General features: G+C 40.8%; 1 long non-coding RNA gene across 1 annotated transcript; it reads right to left on the reverse strand.

Moving 5' to 3' along the window:
- Positions 1–471: 471 nt before the first annotated feature.
- LOC144380795 (uncharacterized) lies at positions 472–4303 on the reverse strand. Its single transcript, XR_013444994.1, has 2 exons — positions 4066–4303; positions 472–851 (listed from the first exon to the last, which is right to left on the reverse strand). It is a non-coding gene; the product is annotated as an uncharacterized LOC144380795 (long non-coding RNA).
- Between the last annotated feature and the right edge of the window lie 6993 nt (positions 4304–11296).

An 11296-nucleotide genomic window follows, 5' to 3' on the forward strand; every position in this document is an offset into this window, starting at 1 on the left:
GCATGGTAGAAAAAAAGCAAGTTCAGGAAAGATAATGTACCTGACACTATTTATGTCAAGCGCCAAACATACAAAAATAATATGATTTATGCACATGGAAGAAAATGTACAATGAAAACATAAAAATATTAATAAAAGTGTCAGTTATCGTGGCTCAGTCAGTTAAGATTCTGCCTTCAGTTCAAATAATGATCTCAGGATCCTGGGATCAATGGAGCCCTGTGTTGGGCTCCCTGCTCAGCGGCGAGTCTGCTTCTCTCTCTCCCTTTGCCTCTCCCCCCGCTTGTGTGTGCTCGCACTCTCTCTCTCTCTCTCAAATGGATAAATAAAATCTTTTTAAAAAAAGAAAGTGTCAATTTTCAAATTTCAGATTTGTAGTTCCTTTAAATGGGAAGAGAGAGGTACAAACCCACAGAGGCTATAGCTACAATTGTAATGTTTTATTTAAAAAAAAAATTTCTAAAGCAGAGATTCCCAATTTTCTTGGTTCATAGCACCTTTATTATCTCCATTCTTTTGTGATGCTACCCAAGCTGAAAGAAATGTCTAAAGGTTCCCTTTATTAAGTAGAGTCCAAAAATTTTGATAGTAATGGTTGTGAGGTGTCCAATGTCCCCATGTGTCCCTTGAAAACTAAAAACATACGATGGCATTCCTATGAGTTCCCTGTGGCACACAGTTTGGGAACCACAGATTTTTAAAACAGATCTTGAAAATAATCTAAATTCAACCAAGCTAGTTGATAGATCCAAGAAAGTTTGTTGTATTTTTTCTCTACTTTGATGAATTGGGCTGAGTGCTTTGCCCAAGTCATTCCATTTTGTCCTCACAAAGGATCCTGTGTTCTCTTTCTGTGTGAGAGGAAACAGAGGTTTAATAAGTTGGAGAAAATTCGCTGTCACACACTTGTAAGTGCTGAGGCCTAGACTGAAGCCAGTCCTCTCTGATTGAAGGCCACCGGGTCATGCGTTAATGGGACAGACCACTACTGAACATGTGTTTCAGGTACTAAACCCTGTCAGCCAAGGGAGAGTGGACGTAGCCATTGTCCTTGCACATGTGGTGGGAGACGAACAGGGAAGGAGTGTTAAGCACCGGGGAAAACGTGTGCTCAACCCAGTAGTGAGCAGTCAGAAGTCAGGAGGGGTTTGGGGTTGAGTTTGTGCTGAGGCTTGCAAGATAAATACACATTTGTTTATGGGGATCCACCAAAGTACAAAGACAGAGAGATAAGGAACCCTGTGGTCCTCTTAAAAAGCAATGGGTTATGCCCCAATGGCCAGGGCAAATATTAAATTATTTGTAAGGACTGCACCGTGCTCTTACCCCCCTCCCTTGGCACCCAAAGTGTTAGTGACTTTGACTACTCAGAGTCCAATTCCATTTTATTTCTATCATATCTTCCCATTCCTCCCAAACCAACAATAAAAGCTTTACACTAAAGATACATCTTTTACATGTCGAGTGACAGCTTACTCATTTCTGTATTTCCTAAGACCTCAGCCTATGTCCTGAATATGTTCTAAAGGAAATAGTAATTTTGAATATGTTTTTGAAATCTGGATTGTTTGGGCTCACAAGTATTAAGCTGAAGGAAAAAGGAAAGGCTCAGTGCGTTTTCATATATGCTCTAGCTGTCCTATGAATCCCCTGGGTCTTAGGAATTTACAGAAAGGTACAAGAGTCCCTGCCATCTTGATGTAAACTTCTAATGTTCCAATTGCAAAAGCAAGTGAATGTTCTGAGCAGTCCTGGCTTCAGAGGTCCCTGGGAAATAGAATTCCATTTACACAGCAAGGCTCTGGGTCAAAAATCTGCCTGGGTTAAGTGGTGACTTTCTCTCCTTTGAAATTCATTTGAGTTCTGTTTCCTGCCTGTGTAGTTCTCCCCTTCTTGTGATGACAAACCTTGGCTTACCTTTAGTCTGGGTTTTCTAGGTCTCAATACCAAACTTTAAACTGCTTGTTTTGGGGTGCCTGGGTGACTCAGTCGTTAAGCGTCTGCCTTTGGCTCAGGTCATGATCCCAGGGTCCTGGGATTGAGCCCCGCATCGGACTCCCTGCTCGGCGGGAAGCCTGCTTCTCCCTCTCCCTCTCCCCCTCCTGGTGTTCCCTCTCTCGCTGTGTCTCTCTCTGTCAAATAAATAAAATCTTTAAAAAAAAATAAAATAAACTGCTTGTTTCTCCTTTTGCTCATACTGGTTCCATCCCACCCAGCAATCATCTATTTCCCTTGTGAGTTCAGAAGGTCTCTGAAAGACGAGGCATGTGTGGGTCACACCACCGCATTGGGGATGCCCGTGTTCATACATCCACGTGGATCATAGAAAAACGGGCTCATGGCACTATGTTCTTTAGGATCACTAAGCGCAGCCTACACACAGCAGACCGATACGGGTGAACAGCCAAGCCTTATGGGATCTGAAACAAAAACAAAAAACAAAAAAACAAAACACAAAAATTCTTCTGGGATCTGGATGAAGGAGACAAAAATTTACTTGTGAGATAAAAATTATCAAAATCTTTGATTTTTGTATTTCGGGGGGGGGTTGCCATCAGCCCGGAAACTGCTTTTTCCATGACTTGGTGCAGCACAGATTGGCACAGAAAGAGATCCAGGAGAACACAAAGCAAAAAGATGCTTTTCCAGAGTGACAAGTACCTGCATCACACATCCTGCAAGTTTTACTCTAGAAGACAGAAGCTCCTGCAGGAGGGGCAGTTCAGCGCAGACAGCGAGAGCTGTGGAAATGGAGTGCAGCGATCTCTGTACCAATATATACAACTTCTGTTGCATTTGTAGAGACCCCTCTCTTTCTGCCACAGTTTAGTGTCAACAGTCCCGATTAAGTGCAGGAGCACTCCAAAGACGGCGGTACGGGACGTGGAATATGTGGGGCCCAAGTTAGGAATCATCAGAGCAAAACAGTGAAAGAAGGAGAGCGACAGATTCCAAGCTGAGATAACCCTCCTTCCCACGGAGGGGTGGTGGCAACTTCTCAGTGAAGGAGGTACATGGCTCTGGGACCCTACCGTCCGGTCCGTAGAATTGGTGCCTGGATCCTGCTGCTGTAAATTAATAGTTTGTTCAACCATTCTGTCCTTACCACATCCTGATTTACTCTTTAAAAAAAAAAAAGATTTATTTATTTGAGAGAGAGAGAGCACGCGCACAAACAGGGGAGCGGGGCAGAGGGAGAAGGAGAAGCACGCTCCCAACTGAGCAAGGAGCCCCACGCGGGGGGCTCGATCCCAGGACCCTGGGATCATGACCTGAGCCGAAGGCAGATGCTTAACCGTCTGAGCCACCCAGGCACCCCTTAAATATGTGTTCATTTTTTTTTTAAAGATTTTATTTTGAAGTGATCTCTACACCCAGCGTGGGGCTCGAACTCACAACCCTGAGATCAAGAGTTGCACGCTCTACCGAAGTAATTTAATAAGCATGTAATTGGAACTTCAGCAGAAATTAAGAATAGAGTCAACATCACACTCTAAAAATATAGACCAGGCAGCAGGCGATATCGTTGTGAGAACAAAATGGAAAAAAAAAAAAAAAAAGATTCAGTAGTGGCGCGGCCAGGATGAATTGCACAAGATTTATCACTAATGGAATTGTGGGAATGCCTGCCCAATATTGCCAGGCCTCCTAATTGTCCAAGAGCTGCCAGTAACCCAGATTTTGACTTGAATTCAGTAGCTTTTTGACATGTCGACGTGAGTGTAATGAGGCCAACATTTTTTTGGCCAAATTAACATATATGTGTACAGGTGAATCCAAAGACCCCTAGTTTGTGGGACCTGCTGTGTGTGGAGCCGACTTATCATTATATTCTAGATGCTGGTGCCTGAGCCAGCAAAGGCTACTTACCGAGTCTATTAGTGAGAAATACTTTACCGTTTCTGCAAGTCTGTTTTTCCATCTGTTTTCCGTCTTTTGTCAATAGGACACCCTTGTGAGTCTCAAGCATTTTGGGGAATTGGCCACTATGGTCGCCGTGGGTTACATCGAGAATGCCAAATATCTTAATTTAAAATATGTTATACAGCAATATAGTATACTTACATGGAATACTGAAGTTGCCTGAGCTCAGGAATGCCAAAAGTGTTCCTTTCTATTGCAAACTCTAATTGGTGTTCATATGGTCTGCCTGACATGCAGTGAAGAGAACAGATCTCAGTTGGGAAGAACACAATGATTGTTTGCATCACAGCATTGCTAGATGGAAATCCTCTTCCAGATATGGGCCATATCTGTCTTGATCCTCACCTGAACATTTTCCAATGAGATCCTAAGTGCCCTGCAAGCTGAAAACACAAACATGAAATCTCACGTTAAAAGCTGATTATCTGTATAGTGATGGGGGAGAGAATTAAGCTCTCCATTCGTAAATATTTGAATGCATGCTGCATGTCTGGCACTTACATAGGCAATGGGGATTCAGAAGTGAATAAAACAAGCAAAAATCCCTTCCCTCATGTAGTTTAATTATATGGCTAAGGGGTGAGGGGAGACTCAAGAAAGAAACAGCTAAAATAGAGACACCATAGAGTGTATTACAAAATGTTAAGTGCAATGGGAAAAGGGGGGATTTAGGGACTCTCTGTGTGTATGGGGGGTAGATCACAATTAACCAGGATCAAAAATTAGCAGTTGGAATATTTAAAACATTCCATTTAGAAATGGAACGGGCATGCATACGCCCTGACCCCCCCATCCTCCAATGGTATTACATGGCATTTCCACCACTTAATGCACTTGCATAACCTTCCAGTATCTGGAGTCACTCGAGGTATCCCTCTCCATCCCCACCATAAATTAACATGTACAATATCTGGTCATTGTTTAGAAGGTCCAACGAGGCCCATGCATTCTAACTAATTAATTAAAATTAGTTCTAAAAAACTCGGAGATTAAATTCTGACTTCGTAGATGCCCAGTTATGCACCTGAGGGGTTGTAGTCTTTCTAGACTAGCACAATCAGGGAGAGTGTCCCAGGGCTAGCCTGACCACTCAGTGGACCACACATGGCTTTATGCTGAGGCGTGACGGAGACACAGGTAATGAAACCCAAAAAGAAAACTCAAATCCCTGAGTGGAGAAGAATTTGAGACAATTTCTCAAATAAAAGGGCATAGAACAAGGGAAGCTGTTCTCTCCAAACAGAACAGATAGAATGAAAAACGAGGGAAGGTGTCCCCCACACTGATTCACGTTTAGGACCTGTTTACAGAATTCATTTAATTTGAATAAAATGTGATCAACACGTTATGGTTACTTTCTTAGGGCAGCCTTTGGCCTCACTCAAATAGTCCAAGTACAGAATAGTACAGAGAGTCTCCAAGAAATCTTCGGCACCTAAAAATAGCCTTCTAAATCAAGGTCATGCGGTGCTTGGGTGGCTAAGTCGGTTAAGCATCTGCTTTCAACTCATGTCATGATCTCAGGGTCCTGGCATCGAGCCCCACATTGGGGCTCCCTACTAAGTGAGGAGTCTGCTTCTCCCTCTCCCTCTACCTCTGCTCCTCGCCGCTGCTCATGCTCTCCCTTTCAAATAAATAAAATCTTAAAAAAAATCAAGGTCATAGTGAGGATTCTAAGAATGAAGAAAATTATCTTTTCAAAAGCAAAGTGTGAATCCCAAAAGGTGAATGTGATTTTTGTACCTGGAATGAGGCAGAACGTTTCTTATAATGGGCTTCTCTGTGATTCAGTGTTTTGGGTTCATGATTAACTTAGTAAAATATGTATAAATTAAAATGTCCAGAATAATTCTATGCACCCTGGATGGCAATGATCAGAATTTAGTTGAAAACCGTTTTCATCTCCAATTTCTGGCTCGTAGTCAAGCGGTATATACTTATTAGTAAGTCTGTCCCTTTAATCAGTTACATGCCTCACAGTCTCATTTGATCTCTATGATGATCTTTCAATATAAATGAACTCATGAGCTTCTGAAAGGAAAATGATTCTCCTGACCCAAATGACAATCCCATAGAATTGTTATTTATTTATTAAAAAAATTGCTGAGACCACAGGCCGGGTCAGCTGATCCCCATTTTAGAACTGTGTGGACAGAAGTTTCTTTTTCTTTTTTTTTTTTTTTGCCTGATGCCATTGTCCCAAAAGCAAAGCTGCAGACAGTGGTACATACATGATAAATCTCCAACAAAATAAGAAAATTCACATAAAGCAAACTATTCATTTTAAAAAACTGTTTTTCATCCTGAGATTTTTATCCTGAAATTGAAGAAACAGTAGCTGGCAGAGATTTTTTTTTTTTTTTTATGTGAGTGCACGTCTGTACTTGACACATTTGAGTTTGCATCTCATTTTCATCTTCTAATTTTTAAAAAATATATTTTACTGATAACAATGCAAAATCTGGGGACAACTGACCTAAAACACTTATATCCTTCTCTATTCTCCTCTCAAGACACAAGATTGGACTTCAACTATGAATGATCTAAATTTGTAGAAAGTTCAAAAAGTAGCTGGATGAAACATCAAATAACACATCAAAAAGCTGAGATGTATCAATGTGTCAGGGTTCAAAAATAATGACTTACAGTCAGTGATAGGAATGCTTTTCCACTGTGTCTATTTTGAGGGCAAGCCTGAAATTCACAACTTAGCAGAAAAAGTAAAAGATCTGTGGGGAAATGTGACGAATTTGTCATTGCTCAAATCCAGTGCTCAGCCTTGGGCTGAATTTAGTATTAATCTTGATAGAGGCATGTTTGCAGTGGACAGAGAATAAGAGAAATACATGTAGGATTTATTGAGGATGCAGTAAAAAATCCATCTTTTTAGGGCTATTTTTCTTCCACAATAAATGACTAGGGGAGGAAAAAAAGAAAAGCTTAAAATTGGTGTCAAGCTCTTTACTCCAACCATTTGGGATTAGCTGGAAGAGAAATATGTCTGCTTATAATGAATCACTTTTGATGAAGTTGAAAAGAGGGAGGGGAGAGAAGTATCCAGCAAGCAGGGGTTTGGGAGGATTTCCTGAAGTCCCTACACTGCAGTTCACCAATAGTAATGGACTATCAATGAATTTTTACCAACTGAATTTAATACATAAGTTGAGTATAGTCCTTAAATTCTATGAGGAAATATATGTTACGAAATGAGAATAAACCACTCCTCCCTTTCCAGAGAAAGACATTTTTCTCATCTGTTAACAAAACCTATGATACTGCAAAATGGTGATCTTTGTCAGATTTGGGGCTTTACACTAAATTGTAATTGGGCAATTAGACTAGGAAGCGATTTTGCCCTGTTCCACATTAAAGACAAGCTACATGACACAGGGTTTTTTTTTTTAAAGACAGAGGCTTCACTGCAGTTGTTCAAAATTGTCCGTCATTCTACCAAGCACTGGATTGAATCAAGAGGTGTAATTTGGAGCACCTGGGTGGCTCAATCAGTTAAGCCACCAGCTCGGTGGTGATCCCAGGACCCTGGGATCTAGTCCCGCATCAGGCTCCTTGTTCAGTCGAGAGCCTGCTTCTCCCTCTCCCTACTTCTTCCTCTGCCTGCCACTCTCCCTGCTGGTGCTCTCTCTCTCTTTGACAAATAAATAAATAAAATATTTGAAAATAAATAATTAAATAAATAGGTGTTATCTGGGGGGAAAAGGCATCTACCATGATATATTTTCCTTTTTCAAACTCATTTCCAATTGTTCTCAGGATGCTCCCCATCTTCTTCTTAGTTGGAGTGATTAGTGCTTATCTTTTTACTTTGCACATTTTAATAACCTCTTGCCTCAGAAAAAGCATGCACTCAGTCTCAGTGAACTTCTAACAAGGAAGTTTCAAGACAAGAGAAAAGACAATGGGAAATATGCATTCATGGTTTTAGGCAGTCCTAGGTGTTATGGATACGTTGTTGATAATATATCCCTCCTACGTGCAATGTTCCAGTTTATGTTGTTCCAATAACACCAATAAACCACATAGATGACATTGTAGATGATTTGAGATCCTGCTTGACTTTTTGTTTTAAGGGAAATAGAAACGGACGAACTATTATATGCTTGACCTTCTTGAACCCAATGTCCATAGTGGAAAAGGTTTGAAACGGACTATGTCCATAACGACCTTCTCCCCACTCCCTGCACAGTTTCCTAGATATAGTGCTTTTCACTTGCATACATGTTTCTGGTCTACTCTTTATTTTTAAAAATCTCCCTACACAGTATCTATAACAGACCCTTCTGCACCCTATAAGCATCAACCTTTAAATTGTTAGGGGGTATATATTTTTCCCACCAATCCCCAATAGTTTCATCTTCATCCCCTTCCATGTTGTTCTTAACATAGTTTCCAGAATTATCAGAACACCTCCCTTTGGGGGAAGCTGCTATATATTTCATCATCACTCTCTAAACTGTTTAGAAAATAGATACTAGCTGAAGTCTGTATTCGTAAGTCCATCACTGTTAAGAACTCAGTCCATGACATATTAATTTACTCCTAAGCTTCCAGCTGAGGCCAGACTAACCTGAATGGTATTTGATTACAAAGATCAACGAGTTGGCATGAAACGGGATGGATCATTGAGCAAAACAGTTTATTAGTTCTCCTTAGTACAACTGATGTTTTTAGGAGCTGTGGTTTATAGTCTGTGGCATTGTTTGGTGGACTCCTTCCTAAGCCATCAACTATCCAAATCAAACCACTATCAGCACCTTGGAGAATGTAATTATATGTTACAGACATTCTCTAAGAGAGGTAGTGTGCAGCAGTTCTAGAACACTCCCCCCCATTTTTCTTGATTGAGGACCTCTTATTATTTAATGTCAAATATTTCACGTAAACTATTGACTATTAGGAGAAAGTTTATCGGTTTCTAGATAGTATTTTTTTCCTAGCTTTGAGGCTGAAAAATATTTCATATAATTCATATAGTCGGAGGAAAGTTGTCAAAGCAATAGATTTTATGATTACCCCCCCCAACTCCCACATACACATACAAACACGCATGCATGCGCTTTTAAAAAATCTCTCCGACTCCAAGAATGTAGCGCTGGAAAGGGACCTTACTGAATTCTTTCCTAATTCGGTAGTAAATATAGCTGAAATTATCTGAGCTCACCAATTTGTTTCAAAGAGTTAAAAGAACATAGGAGCTCTACTTAAGGAGCCTTACTGTACGAAAGTGAGGGCGAGGCTGGAGATATTAAAACTGTAGGAGGGATACTGTGAATAGGGTTACTTGGAGTCGCTGTGGTGAGTTGGACTGCTTCTTTCGTCACCTTCCAAATATTCTCTATTACAGGTAGCAATTTGGGGTTAATTCAGGATTATCAATCAATCACAGTCGGGCTCAAAATTTCATCGGAAGCTTTGCCTCTGTTCTCCTGCTGACTCTTGATTGGAGTCACAGTGGCAGGGCAGGGAAAAGAGGAACACTTTGTTCTTGTTGCCAGCATGTCCCACTAGCAGGCTAGCTGCTTGCTGCCACTCTGGAAGTTTCATGGGAAGATATTCTTGGAATACATTCTGAGCCAAGAGATCCAAATGAGATCTATCAGGTGTTGAGGGTGGGCCTTCTAGGATCCATGTTACTGCCTGTATGTTATGCCCCACCTGCCACTTCAGTTGCTGTCCACATTCCCAGGGGTCCTCCTAGTGTCTCAGAGACTTCTGTTTTCCTACTCCATCTGGGACGCAGTGTGTCTGTCTGTCTCACTGTTAACACATGTAAGTTCCCAGAGGATCTTCTTTATTTCTCTCTTGCCCCTGAGCTGCCAGGCGCTGAGAGCAAATTTCGGTGTACAGCTCACTCTCCCTACATCCCTCTTCCATCCTATCCTTTGTCCCCCTTCACCACGTGCCCACCCCCGACCCCAAACTCTCTTTACATAAAGAAGGAATGAAAGCCAGGTAATGACAACCCAGTTCTACCATAACGTGGACCTTCAAATCTGTGTCTCATCCTTGAATTCTTGACCTGTTACCACAGAAACCGAGACTCTCCATGTGCTGGTCACTGCACAAGGAAACAGGGGCCTAATTTCTGCACAGAAGAGAAGAGCACACATTCTGGGCACTCCGGGTTTAAACAGATATAAGATAGGGGTTGAGAGGATGTCATGTGGATCTCAAATAACTCTGTTCCATCTTAGTTCTGCATTCTATCAGTGGGAATTTACCTAATTTCCCAGTGCCTCGGTTTCCCCACCTGTAAAAGAAGAAGGATAATGCTTCCTACTTCCTAGGAGGGCTTTGAGGATTAAGTCCATTCTTATACACAGGGCTTTTCACCAAGAGCAACTAATGCATAATAAGTGTTTGGTAATTATTAACAATTGTGATTAATCAGTTCCCTTAATAGCTCACATATTATTCCGTCATACATCTTTAGCCTTTTGGCACATAATACCAAATCTTTAGTCATTCACTTTGGATCAAGAGGTCAAATGCCATTTAGCAAATTCCAGCATGGACTTAGGTCCCTACTGACATTTATAAATAGCACAAATAAATGTAGTATGGGTTAGGTGTGTAAGTTGTGTGGTATCTTCCCTCAAGGCTGGCAGGGTAGGGCTGATAGCCTGACCTCTAGGGCATGAACATCATTCCCCGCTCACACCTGGTCTTTTACACAAAACCGTCGACTGACTAGGCAATCTAGAAATTCCAAAAGTTCAGTGGCAGATATGTCCTTTTGTGAATATTATTCATCTGAACGACGATTTGAAACTTGCAAAACATTGTGAGGGTGAGAAAAGAACTAGGAATAGCTAGGCAAGTAAGGGCATGTTAGTACAATTTCATGGAAGTGCAATTTAGTGATTCAACTAAATTTATACTTACGTCCACACACTGAACATTCACTCTCGGAAAGTTTATTTTTGTTGCTAACCTTTTATTTGGAACCAAGGAATAAATTTCAATTATTCATTCAATTTATTTCATAAAGAGATACATGGCATGAATTATCAGCCTTTGTATTATGAAAATGCATATGGAGGACCTTAGCATTAAAATGAATATAACAAATACCAGAAATAAAAGCCAGATGCTGTCAAGCTAGGATGTCTACTAGGCCTAGCAGGAGATCTTGGCACAGGCATCAAGATTGTTTTGTTAGTAAATGTGATCATTTGCACTTGGAAGATCTTCAAGCTAAGGATCTACCCCTTCAACTCTAACTGCCTTTCATGACTTAAGTGTTTTATTAAAGAACTTATATTCATGATACTAAATTTACACTTTAAAGTTGAAAAGTCAGCACTTAAAAATTAACTTATTCCTATAAACAAATAGAAATAAAATTTTAAAA

This window comes from Halichoerus grypus, unplaced genomic scaffold (assembly GCF_964656455.1).
Source record: "Halichoerus grypus unplaced genomic scaffold, mHalGry1.hap1.1 HAP1_SCAFFOLD_177, whole genome shotgun sequence".
Taxonomy (NCBI): Eukaryota; Metazoa; Chordata; class Mammalia; order Carnivora; family Phocidae; genus Halichoerus; species Halichoerus grypus.